Below are 6,485 nucleotides of genomic sequence, written 5' to 3' on the forward strand. Positions count from 1 at the left end.
ACTAAATGAGGATCAAAATCTACATATCACAAAATTTTTGGAGTTATGTGCGACATTTAAAATGAATGGAATGAGTAACGATGTTGTACGATTGAGACTATTCCCATTTTCACTAAGGGACAGAGCTAAGAGTTGGTTGAATTCTTTACAAGCCAACTCTATACTTACTTGGGAAGATTTGGCTCAGAAGTTTCTTGGTAAATATTTTTCTCCTGCCGAGTCAGCCAAAATAAGAGGATAAATTAACAGCTTCCATCAACTAGATGGGGAGTCTTTATATGATGCAAGGGAACAATTTAAGGAATTGCAAAGGAGATGCCCACATCATGGAATTTAGAAGTGGCTGTTAGTTCATACTTTTTACAATGGTTTGGGGGGAAATACAAGAACAATTATAGATGCAACATCAGGAGGAGCGTTTATGAGAAAAAGCACTAATGAAGCGTATGAGCTGTTGGAAAAGATGGCTATGAATAATTATAATTGGCCTACTGAGCGTGAGAACAAGAAAGTAGCATGAGTCTTAGAAACAGATCCAATAACGCTATTGACCGCTCAAGTAGCATCTCTAACCAAAAAACTACAACAAACTAATCTCGCCGCGAAAGCAATGTAAGTACAGAATATCATGAGTTGTGAGATTTGTGGAGGACCTCATTCTTATGAACAATGCCCGAGCACAGATAGTTGCTCAATAGATGTAAACAATATGCCCTTGGAACAGGCACAGGATATAGGTAATTTTTCAAGACCTGCACGCAATACTTACTCAAATTCCTGTACACCTGCATGGAAAAATCATCCTAATCTGTCTTGGAAAAATAATCATGAGTTACAACCACAATAGCCACAGTACCCACCTCAACAACCCCTCATCAATCAACTTATGGATTACATGCTAGACCATATTATGATCCAATCCCATGCCCAGCTCATCCACCACCACATCCTCAAATGAACCCACCAACAATTCAGCCAGACCAATTAAATCAATTCATGACAGAGACAAAGTCTTCCATCGTAAGTTTGGAGACACAAATAAGTTAATTGGCCCAAATGCTCTCTAGTAGACAACAAGGAAATTTGCCTAGTTCCACAGAGGTAAATCCTAAAGAACAATGTCAAGCTGTCATTTTGAGGAGTGGGACTAAGTATGAAGGACCTACAGTGGAAGAAAAATGGAAGAATATAGAGAATCAACAAGTTATTAGTCAAATTCAAGAGGAGGTTACTGAAGACCTTCCAAAACCAGAAAAGCCAAAATATTCTGAGCTTACACCAAAATTCCATATCCTCAACGGTTTCAAAAGGCTAATCTTGACAAACAATTCTCCAAATTCCTTGAAGTATTTAAGAAACTTCATATTAACATCCCATTTGCAGAGGCTTTAGAAAAAATTCCTAGTTATGTGAAGTTTATGAAGGAGATATTGTCTAATGAAAGAAAAATTGAGGATTATGAAATTGTTGCATTAACTGAAGAGTGTAGTGAAATTATTCAAAAGAAGCTTCCTCAAAAGTTAAGAGATTCAGACAGTTTTACTATACCTTGCACTATTGGAAACTTTCATTGTGAGAGAGATTTATGTGATTTAGGTGCAAGCATAAATTTAATGTTGTTGTCTGTATTTAAAAGACTTGGTTTGGGGGAAGCTAGACCGGCTACTGTTACTCTTCAATTAGCTGATCATTCTTTAACACATCCCAGAGGTATTATAGAGGATGTTCTAGTAAAGGTAGATAAGTTCATTTTCGTAGCGGACTTTATTGTATTAGATATGGAGGAAGATAAGGATGTGCTTATTATATTAGGACGACCATTCTTAGCCACGAGGCAAGTGCTAATAGACGTTCAGAAAGGAGAATTAAGGCTTAAAGTACAAGGAGATGTAGTTGTTTTTAATGTTTTCAAAGCTTTGAAATATCCTACAGCTAGTGACAATTGCTTTTGTGTTAGTGTATTGGAGGAACCAAGTAAAGGGGTTGAGTCTATTAAAGATCCATTGGAGTTGAGTCTGATAGAAAGTTGTGAAGAGTGTGCTGGTGCTGAAGATGATGAGTATGTTAAGTGGTTGAATTCATTAGGGAAAATATATAAAAAGAAATATGACGAATTAGGGCAAGTGCCTGAGAGACCTCTTCCATCCATTGAGAAACCACAAGCCCTTGAATTAAAAACCTTACCTAATCATCTTAAGTATGCTTATTTAGGTAAGAATGATACTCTTCCAGTTATTATTTCATCTTCTTTATCTGAGATTGAAGAAGAGAATCTTTTGAGGGTATTAAGGGCTCACAAATAAGCGATTGGATGGACTTTGGCAGATATAAAAGGTATTAGTCCTTCGATAGTAATGCATCGTATATTAATGGAGGAGGATAGTAAACCTAGTATTGATGCTCAAAGGAGGATAAATCCTTCAATGAAAGAAGTGGTAAGGAAAGAAATTCTTAAATAGTTAGATGCTGGAGTAATTTACCCAATATCTGACAGTGCTTGGGTTAGTCCTGTCCAGGTAGTTCCAAAGAAAGGTGGCATGACGGTGGTTAAAAATAATAATAATGAAATTATTCCAACTCGTATGGTGACGGGGTGGAGAATTTGTATTGATTACCATAAACTAAATAAAGCCACCAGGAAAGACCATTTTCCTTTACCTTTTGTTGATCAAATGTTAGATAGATTGGCTGGCCATCCTTATTACTGTTTCTGGGATGGATATTCCAGATATCATCAAATTCCTATAGCACCATAGGATCAAGAAAAGGCTACCTTCACATGCCCTTATGGAACATTTGCCTTTAGAAGGATGCCATTCGGGTTACGTAATGCTCCCGCCACCTTTCAAAGATGTATGATGTCAATTTTTTCGGACATGGTGGAAAAATGTATTGAAATTTTTATGGATGAATTTTCAGTTTTTGTACCCTCTTTTGATGGATGTTTACTTAATTTTGAAAGGTTTTTGCAAAGTTGTGAGGAGTCAAATTTAATTTTAGACTGGGAGAAATGTCACTTCATGGTGACAGAAGGAATAGTCTTGGGCCACACAATTTCACGACATGAAATTGAAGTAGATAGGGCGAAGATATCAACAATAGAAAATTAACCTTCTCCAGTGTCTGTTAAAGGGGTTCGAAGCTTCTTGGGCCATGCTGGATTTTATATGAGGTTTATAAAAGATTTTTTTAAAATTTCAAAGCCCTTATCTACCTTACTTATGAATGGTGTGGTATTCGATTTTGATTCCGAGTGTTTAAAGGCGTTTAATACATTGAAGGAAAAATTAGTCTTCGCTCCAATTATTTTATCACCATATTGGGAAATTCCTTTTGAATTAATGTGTGATGCTAGTGATTATGTAGTAGGAGCGGTTCTTGGACAGCGAGTTGACAATGTATTTTGAACAATTTATTATGCTAGTCGAACCTTGAATGATTCTTAATTAAATTATGCAACTACTGAGAAGGAATTACTTGCAAATAGTCTTTGCATTTGACAAGTTTAGGCCATATTTAATTAGTAATAAGGTGATAGTTTACACAGATCATTAAGCTATTAAGTAGCTTAGGACTAAAAAGGATGCTAAACCTCGTCTGATTCGATGGGTTTTACTATTGCAAGAGTTTGATATGGAAATTTTTGATAAGAAGGGGACATAAAATCTAGTTGCTGATCATTTATCTAGATTGGAAAACGAAGAAGAGAATAGTGTGAAAGAAGAATCAATTGATGAAAATTTTCTAGATGAACAATTATTTTCAATTGAATGTGAAGAGAAAATACCATGGTTTGTAGATTATGTTAACTATTTGGTAGCTAAAGTTGTGCCTCCTAACATGTCAAGGCAGCAACTAAAAAAGTTCTAAGAGGAAGTGAAGCATTATTATTGGGATGAGCCCATTCTTTTTCGTCATTGCGCTGACCAAGTGATTAGAAGATGTGTCCCAGAAGAAGAAATGACTTCCATACTTACTCATTGCCATACTTTACATTGTGGTGGTCACTTTGGGGGAACAAGGATAGAAGCAAAATTTTTGCAATGTGGATTTTATTGGCCTACGTTATTTAAAGATGCTAATGTCTTTGTTAAGAGTTGTGATCGTTGCCAAAGGACTAGTAATATATCCAGAAGAGATCGAATGCCAATGACTGGAATTCTGGAGGTTGAGCTGTTTGATGTATGGGGCATAGATTTTATGGGACCTTTCCCATCATCTTATAATAATAAGTACATTTTGCTGGCAGCAGATTATGTTTCTAAATGGGTAAAAGCTGCAGCAACTCCTACTTGTGATGGTAAGGAGGTACTTAAATTTCTTCATAAGAATATTTTTACTCGATTTGGTACTCAAATAGCTATTATTAGTGATAGAGGCAGTCATTTCTGTAATAAATCATTTACATCTTTATGTGCTCTTTATGGAGTTCATCATAGAAAGGCTCGATTTTATCATCCATTAGCTAATGGTCAAGATGAGGTGTCAAATCGAGAAATTAAAAGTATTTTAGAGAAAACTGTAAACACATCAAGGAAAGATTGGTAAAAAAAGCTAGATGATTCACTGTGGGCGTATCGCACAGATCTTAAAACTCCAATTGGTATGTCACCATATCGGTTTGTATTTTGGAAGTTCTGTCACTTACCAAACAAACTTGAGCATCGAGCTTATTGGGCAATGAAAAAGTTGAATGTGGACTTATTTATGGCTGTGCAGAATAGGCTTCTAGAGTTTAATGAGTTTGATGAATTTAGAACAAAGCTTATGAAAATGCAAAGAATTATAAAGAAAATTCTAAGGCTTTTCATGATAAATGAGTAATCATAAAGGATTTCCAACCGGGAGATAAAGTTCTCTTATTCAATTCTAGATTGAAACTGTTTCCAGGAAAACTAAACTCTAGATGGTCGGGACCGTTTACAGTTGTGGTATCGTTACCTTATGGAGTAGTACAAATTCATAGTGAGAAAACAAGACATTTTAAAGTAAATGGTAAGAGGTTAAAACATTATTTGGAAGGACCAGTGGAAAAGAATAAATCATTGATGGTTTTGGAACCCCTCTAAATGGGGTGTTCAACGTCCAGCTAAATGACGTTAATGACAACGCTTTAGGAGGCATTCCTATATTTAATTTTAGTTTTTGTTTTTAATTTTAATTAGTGGAAAATTTTATTTAAATTTATTTTGGATTTGTAAAGTTTAGTTATTTTCCTTTTATTTATTTTTCAGATTAAAGTTTGTAAAAATCGTGAAAATCGTGAAAAAAATGTGTTTTTCAATTAGTCATTGGGCCAAGTTGTGACTTGAACTAGCAAGTTGCGACATTATCAAAGTCAGAGAGTATTCTAAATATAAAGAAGGGGGCAGGTCGTGACTGGGCTTATGAGTCGCGACCCTAGGCTGAAACAGAGAGCAAAAAGGTTCTAAATATGGGGGCACGCCGCAACTTGAAGATTTGAGTCGTGGCGCCTGGAAAGGAATCTGCTAGAAAAATTTAGGGCAGGCTGCGACTTGAATAGACTCGATCGCGACGCACCTATGTCAGATTGAAGAAAAATGCTTAAAACTCTTTTTGTTTTCTCAAATCCTCTCTCATTTTTCAAATTTTCTAATCCTAAATCAATTTTACTTAAGAAAAAGCTCTACAAAATTTTCTTCTTTTCTTTTATTTCAAATCCTCTTCATCTATTTTTCTAATTTATACTTCATATTTCTTATTGATTTCTTCCATTTTTTTTCCTAACCCTAATTTGTGTTTTATTGGTGCTCAATGAGGAATTGTAGGATTAAAGGGTGGCAGGTTTTCCAACTTTCAACGCTTGTAAGTTTTTCTTTTTGAAGTTTTCCTTGAGTTGCATTTATATTAAGAGATTGTCTTGTATATTTGGACTATTTTTTGGTATATTGGGTGAAATTTTTTGGGAGTTTTTAGTAAGGAAATTTCAAAGTTTTAGGGGAAGTGCTGTAGAAATTTTCGTGTGCCATTTTTGAAAATATTGTGAAGGTATAGGACCAAGGAAACAACCCACTAGGGCAGTATCTTCAAAGAATACTAGTCACCCTTCCTCATCCCGTTCCCAACCACCCCAAACCCAGCCGAACCCGCCAGCACCTTAGCTAATTTTAGAATATGATCTCACGCGCTTCATTGACAAGGATGCCCATGATCTTTATCAAAGGCTATCCTTGCGGCCAGTAATTCAAGAGTGTGGAATACATTACTTGAGTTGATTGTCTACACTTGTGTATATGCATATTTTCACGATCAAAAGGTTACTTAGTGAAAACTTTTTCTCCGTAGCCATGTTAAAATTCATTTAGTATACTCTTATCCATAGCCATAACTATTGATTAAGAGATAAGGAAAATGGACATTAAAAAATCATTTTTAATGGCTATGGTGATGAGATCATTAACATGGTTCAATCAGAAGGATTAAAAGTATTTGGACAAGAAAGTTAGCAAGCTGAGTAGGTCAAT

General features: G+C 35.4%; 1 non-coding gene across 1 annotated transcript; it reads right to left on the reverse strand.

Annotated features, from left to right (window-relative positions):
• Positions 1 to 226: 226 nt before the first annotated feature.
• Positions 227 to 333, reverse strand: LOC133799041 (small nucleolar RNA R71). Its single transcript, XR_009876249.1, has one exon. It is a non-coding gene; the product is annotated as a small nucleolar RNA R71 (small nucleolar RNA).
• Between the last annotated feature and the right edge of the window lie 6,152 nt (positions 334 to 6,485).

Source organism: Humulus lupulus, chromosome 8 (assembly GCF_963169125.1).
Source record: "Humulus lupulus chromosome 8, drHumLupu1.1, whole genome shotgun sequence".
NCBI lineage: Eukaryota > Viridiplantae > Streptophyta > Magnoliopsida > Rosales > Cannabaceae > Humulus > Humulus lupulus.